Raw genomic sequence first — 6,634 nt, 5'->3', positions numbered from 1 at the left:
ATCTTGAGGTTTATAAAATAGAAAGTCTTGTCATGAATAAATTGGACAGGAAGTCGAGGGCACATTAGAGAAACATAAATAAATTATATTCTCATCCTAAAGAGTGCTGATACTGCTGCAAATTTACTTCAGAGAAGACAGTTATTCTATATCAAACTTTTGGGATGACAAGGCTTTTTAAGTTCCGTTTATGCTTCTTTTCTGGTTCAGAAGACTTAGAGGTCTTCTTCCTGCTACTTGCTGATTTTTTTTTTTTTTTTTTGGTAATTTCATCTGGTATTTTGCTCATATTTCACTGTTCTCTGTCATTTTCATGGACTGATACCATGAACTGATATTTCCTCAGTTCTTGTGACACAGGTCCTGTGGCCGGATCATTAAGTCATCACCCATTAACCGGCACTTCCCATTAGCCCAGTAAACCACGGTCAAAGTCTAGAAAAGTCTGGAGAAGGAGGTAAGACCTCTCCCAGCCCTTAGGGCCCTGAAGCCTGAGTCTTCCTATCACCTCTCCGCTCTCTTCACACATACATGGGGCTTTTCTGTAATGCTGGGATCCAAAAAGAAAAGACTCCTGTGGTTATGAAGAGGGGAATTGAAAGTGGAGAGTTTCTAGCAATCCCTATCAAAATAACACTAGCATTCCTCACAGAGCTAGAACAAACAATCCTAAAATTTGTATGGAACCAGAAAAGACCCCGAATAGCCAAAGCAATCCTGAAAAAGAAAACCAAAGCTGGAGGCATCACAATTCTAGACTTCAAGCTGTATTACACAGCTGTAATCATCAAGACGGTATGGTACTGGCACAAAACAGACAGATCAATGGAACAGAATAGAGAACCCAGAAATGGACCCACATACGTATGGCCAACTAATCTTTGACAGAGCAGGAAAGAATATCCAATGGAATAAACACGGTCTCTTCTGCAAGTGGTGCTGGGAAAGCTGGACAGCGACATGCAGAAAAATGAACCTGGACCACTTTCTTACCCCATACACAAAAATAAACTTAAATGGATGAAAGACCTAAATGTTAAGACAGGAAGCACCAAAATCCTTGAGGAGAAATCAGGCAAAAACCTCTTTGAGCTTGGCCGCAGCAACTTCTTACTCAACACGTTTCCAGAGGCGAGGGAAACAAAAGCAAAAGTGAACTACTGGGACCTCATCAAAATAAAAAGCTTCTGCACAGCAAGGGAAACAATCAGCAAAACTAGAAGGCAACCAACGGAATGGGAGAAGATATTTGCAAATGACATATCAGACAAAGGGTTAGTATCCAAAATCTATAAAGAACTTATCAAAGTCAACACCCAAAAAACAAATAATCCAGTGAAGATATGAGCAAAAGACATAAATAGACACTTGTTCAAAGAAGACATCCAGATGGCCAACCGACACATGAAAAAATGCTCAACATCACTCATCATCAGGGAAATACAAACCAAAACCACAACGAGATACCACCTGACACCTGTCAGAATGGCTAACATTAACAACTCAGGCAACAACAGATGTTGGCGAGGATGCAGAGAAAGAGGATCTCTTTTGCACTGCTGGTGGGAATGCAAACTGGTGCAGCCACTCTGGAAAACAGTATGGAGGTTCCTCAAAAAACTGAAAATAGAACTACCCTACGACCCAGCAATTGCATTACTAGGTATTTATCCAAGGAATACAGGTGTGCTGTTTCGAAGGGGCACATGCACCCCCATGTTGATAGCAGCACTATCAACAATAGCCAAAGTATGCAAAGGCAAGGGAAACAAAAGCAGAAATGAACTACTGGAACCTTATCAAAATAAAAAGCTTCTGCACAGCGAAGGAAACAATCAGCAAAACTAAAAGGCAACCGACAGAATGGGAGAAGATATTTACAAATGACATATCAGATAAAGGGTTAGTATCCAAAATCTATAAAGAACTTATCAAACTCAACACCCAAAAAACAAATAACCCAGTGGAGAAATGGGCAAAAGGCATGAATAGACACTTCTCCCAAAAAGACATCTAGATGGCCAACTGACACATGAAAAAAATGCTCAACATCACTCATCATCAGGGAAATACAAATCAAAACCACAATGAGATACCACCTTACACCTGTCAGAATGGCTAACATTAGCAACTCAGGCAACAACAAATGTTGGCGAGGATGCGGAGAAAGAGGATCTCTTTTGCACTGCTGGTGGGAATGCAAGCTGGTGCAGCCACTCTGGAAAACAGTATGGAGGTTCCTCAAAAAACTAAAAATAGAACTACCCTACGACCCAGCAATTGCACTACTAGGCATTTACCCAAGGGATACAGGTGTGCTGTTTTGAAGGGACACATGCACCCCCATGTTTATAGCAGCACTATCAACAATAGCCAAAGTATGGAAAGAGCCCAAATGTCCATCGACGATGAATGGATAAAGAAGATGTGGTATATATATACAGTGGAGTATTACTCAGCAATCAAAAAAAAAAATGAGATCTTGCTGTTTGCAACTATGTGAATGGAACTAGAGGGTATTATGCTAAGCAAAATTAGAGAAAGACAATTATCATATGACTTCACTCATATGAAGAATTTAAGATACAAAACATGAATATAAGGGAAGGGAAGCAAACATAATATAAAAACAGGGCGGGGGACAAAACAGAAGAGACTCTTAAATATGGAGAACAAACAGAGGTTTGCTGAAGGGGTTGTGGGAGGGGGGATGGGCTAAATGGGTGAGGGGCATTAAGGAATCTACTCCTGAAATCATTGTTGCACTATATGCTAACTAATTTGGATGTAAATTTACAAAGAAAGAAAGAAAGAAAGAAAGAAAGAAAGAAAGAAAGAAAGAAAGAAAGAAAGAAAGAAAGAAAGAAAGAAAGAAAGAGAAAGAGAAGAGAAAAAGAAAGAAAGTGGAGTTTCCTGCTCCTGCTGTTTGCATAAAAGGTGCTGCCTTCAGCTAGGAAGTCACTAGGGAAACAACAGAATCTGATTCCATTGATACTATATCCCCTTACAACACCTTCTCCACCCAGCCAGATGTTTTGTGTTTTATATGCTATGTTTTTAAATGTGTTTTATATTTAAGAACATCAATCAGATATTGTTTCTTTGTTCCTTAGCCTCCGATGGCTTTCTATTGCTCTTAGAATAATATCGAAATTCTTTATTCGACAGTTGTGATGTGGCTCTCATCACACTGGCTCCTTCTGTCCCTCAAAGTCATTGATTTTCCCACCCCAAGGCCATTCATTACCCTGGCAGTTCCCTAACCCCAGCTCTTCCCGCATGGGGGCTCATTGTCATCCTTCAGTCTCAAATCAAATGTTACTTTCTATCACATGGTCTTACCTTCTTCATAGCATTGACCACACTGTGTAATTGTCCCATTGATTTCGCTGACCTATTAATCTGTGTCTTTTCCCTGAACTAGAATGTAAACTTCATAAGGCTCTGTTGTCTGTCTTGTTCACCCACTGTTGTGCACCCAGCACCTAGCACTGCCTGCAGTAAAGGATGCTCAGTAAAAGTGTGTGTTGGGTAGACAAATGAATGAGTGCTTAAAAATCCCTATACCCTTTGCGCCAAATCATAGTGGCCATGAAACTAAGCATACCACGTTGTAGGGAAAGAAGTAACATGCAAACCAAGAATTTACAGTCTGAAGTTTCTTCTCAGAGAAAAAGGCAAATACTCAATGTGCTAAGAATTATAGTTAAGAAAGTGTCTCGGTCCCATCCCCAAAATAGATAAAATTGGGATAAATTTACCGTTTGAAAAGAGAACGTCCAATGGCTAGTACCCACATCTTCAAGGTGTTGAAAAGATCAGGTGCTTGGGGCGCCTGGGTGGCTTCGTCCGTTAAGTGTCTGACTTCAGCTCAGGTCATGATCTCGCAGCTCGTGGGTTCAAGCCCCCCATCGGGCTCTGTGCTGACAGCTCAGAGCCTGGAGCCTGCTTCGGATTCTGTGTCGCTCTCTCGCTCTGCCCCTCCCCTGCTCATGCTCTGTCTTTCCCCTTCTCTCAAGAATAAATTAACATTAAAAAAAAAAAAAAAAAGCTTAAGAAGAGATCAGGTGCTTGCTAAATCTCCACTTAGGGTGTATCTTCGGGAAGACATGACTGGAGCACAGACATGTTACAAAACGTAAGCTTCTTGGAGGCCTGGGTGCGGGGCCCCTGTGCGGGCCTCCGAGCCCCGCTGCTGCTGCCCATGCGCGGCCACAAGACCTGCCAGGACCCGCCGGCCAAGTGCAAGGGGCCAAGTGCAAGGGTGGGTGCGTGGCGACCCGCCCGTGGTGGATCCGGTTGAGTCCCGCCAGACGGTGCGCGCCCTCCGGTGTGTGTGACAGGGAAGAGGCTGCCGTCGGCCCCGTGGGTGGTGTGTCGAAGCGGGCGCGCCCAGAGGGCGCCGACTTTGCGCGCGTCTCCGCCCGGGCTGGAGTTGGCTTCGCTTCCGAGATGCAGAAGAAGGTGCACGAGGCCCGGGCGCTGTCCCGGCAGAGCGCAAGGTGCTGCGGGATACCGCTGAGCACCGCGACCTGAGGGCCTGGAACCAGGCGGAGAACCAGCTGCTGCTCGGGCTGAGCGATTGGCGAGGCTGCGGCAGGAGGGGCCTGAGCAGAAGCAGCGGCAGGTGCAGCAGAAGGCGGCCCGTGCAGCTCAAGGAGCAGGAAGTGCTGCAGCTGCAGGAGGAGGCAAAAACATTTCATCACCCAAGACAACCTGGAGGTGGGGGTGGAAGAAGCGCTGGACTCCCAGAAGAGCTACAACCAGGCCATCACCAGAGAGGGGCTGGTGGGCAGGTCCCGGCACAAGGGCTCTTAAGTGCCCAGTGAGGACAGTACCCACCCAGGGCCCATGTGTGTATGCGGGTGGGAGGGTTGGGCCTGATCTGGAATCAACCAGTTTCTTATGAAGAAGGAGGCTCAACCTGTCCCGGTGGGGCCCTTACATGGTGGCCTCTGCAGCCATCACTTGGTCAGAAACTCCCATACGCAGTTTCCTGTGCTGCATGCAGGTACAACTCAGCAAAGCACCAGACCTTAGAGGTTTCCATCTCACGGAGGAGCAGAACGGACCATAGTCCCCCAGGCAGCCACGTCATCTACTCAGTGGTCATGGAGGGCAGTGGTTGGCAAATTACAGTCCTTGGGCCCAATCTGGCCTGCTGCCTATTTTTTTTTTAATTTTTTTTTTCAACGTTTATTTATTTTTGGGACAGAGAGAGACAGAGCATGAACGGGGGAGGGACAGAGAGAGAGGGAGACACAGAATCGGAAACAGGCTCCAGGCTCTGAGCCATCAGCCCAGAGCCTGACACGGGGCTCGAACTCATGGACCGCGAGATCGTGACCTGGCTGAAGTCGGACGCTTAACCGACTGTGCCACCCAGGCGCCCCATGCTGCCTATTTTTGTAAATAAAATGTGTTGGAACACATGCACACTCACAAAGAAACTTAAACTTCTTTTTAAGACGTACCTAGAGGGCTGTGGCTCAAATGGGGTCTTAAAAAATGGGCACCAGAAGAAAGAATCTGCCTATGTTTCTCAAACACTGTGTATTCTTGGGAAAAGCATACCTGTTTCTTAATAACCAGTCCTTCTTTATAATTATTCTGCAAAAGTGAAAAGTAATCCTTTCATAGCTAGCAAGCCCAGGAGCCATTGAGAAAGGGACCCAATTGCCCAGTGCTGCTGAGGCACTTCCTGTTCCTTCTGTCCTGCTGGCCCAGGCACTTGGGCAGATGCCCAGGTGCCTTGGGCAGGCTCCTTCCAAGGAAACTGAGTAAGAGTTACCTGGGAGAGGAACACCTGGGTGGCTCAGCCACTTAAACATCCGACTCGGTTTCCGCTCGGGTCATGACCTCATAGGTTTGTGGGATGGAGCCCCACTTCTGGCTCTGCGCTCACAGTGCGGAGCCTGCTTGGGATCCTTGCTCCCCGTTTCTCTTGCTGCCCCTCCCTCCCCCCCCCCCTCTCTCTCTCCCCTCCCCCAACTTGTGCTTTCACTCTCTCTCAAAATAAATAAATAAAAACTAAAAAAAAAAAAAAAAGTTATCTGGAAGGGAAGGAGGAGTCACAAGTGAGGCTGTTCTGTTGTTTGAATGATTAAATGTCTTAAAGGGAGGTTGTATATATGTATTACCATAAAAAGAGAAAACAACCTTACTTGAAAAACAAACCTCTAATTTATCTTCTCAGAATGAGATTGTCTTCCTGGGTAAGAGCCACTTGAAAAATAATTTATCTTTTTTATGAATATACATTTACCACACAATCCAGCAACTGTACTCCTAGGCATTTATCCAAGTCCACACAAAGACTAGCACATGAATGTCCAAAGGACTTGGTTCTTTTTTTTTTTTTTTTTTTAAGTTTGTTTGAGAGACACAGATACAATGTGAGCAGGGGAGAGGCAGAGAGAGGGGGGGTAGAGAGAGAGAGAGAATTCCAAGCAGGCTCCAAGCTACCAGTACAGAGCCTGATGCAGGGATCAAACTCACAAACCATGAGATCATGACCTGAGCTGAAACCAAGAGTTGGACACTTAACCAACTGAGCCATCCAGGAGCTCCAAAAGGACTTTATTCTTAAAAGCCAAAGCTGGACACAATTCAAATGTCCAATAACAGGTGAGTG

The 6,634-nt window shown here is 45.4% G+C and overlaps 1 pseudogene; it reads left to right on the top strand.

Annotated features, from left to right (window-relative positions):
• Window positions 1-4,126: 4,126 nt before the first annotated feature.
• Window positions 4,127-4,818, top strand: LOC101098867 (annotated as a pseudogene).
• The last annotated feature ends 1,816 nt before the right edge of the window (window positions 4,819-6,634 follow it).

Source organism: Felis catus, chromosome B1 (assembly GCF_018350175.1).
Source record: "Felis catus isolate Fca126 chromosome B1, F.catus_Fca126_mat1.0, whole genome shotgun sequence".
In the NCBI taxonomy this organism is placed as follows: domain Eukaryota; kingdom Metazoa; phylum Chordata; class Mammalia; order Carnivora; family Felidae; genus Felis; species Felis catus.
The sequence above is the reverse complement of the archived record's forward strand: the minus strand, read 5'-3'. Positions and strand labels throughout refer to the sequence as shown.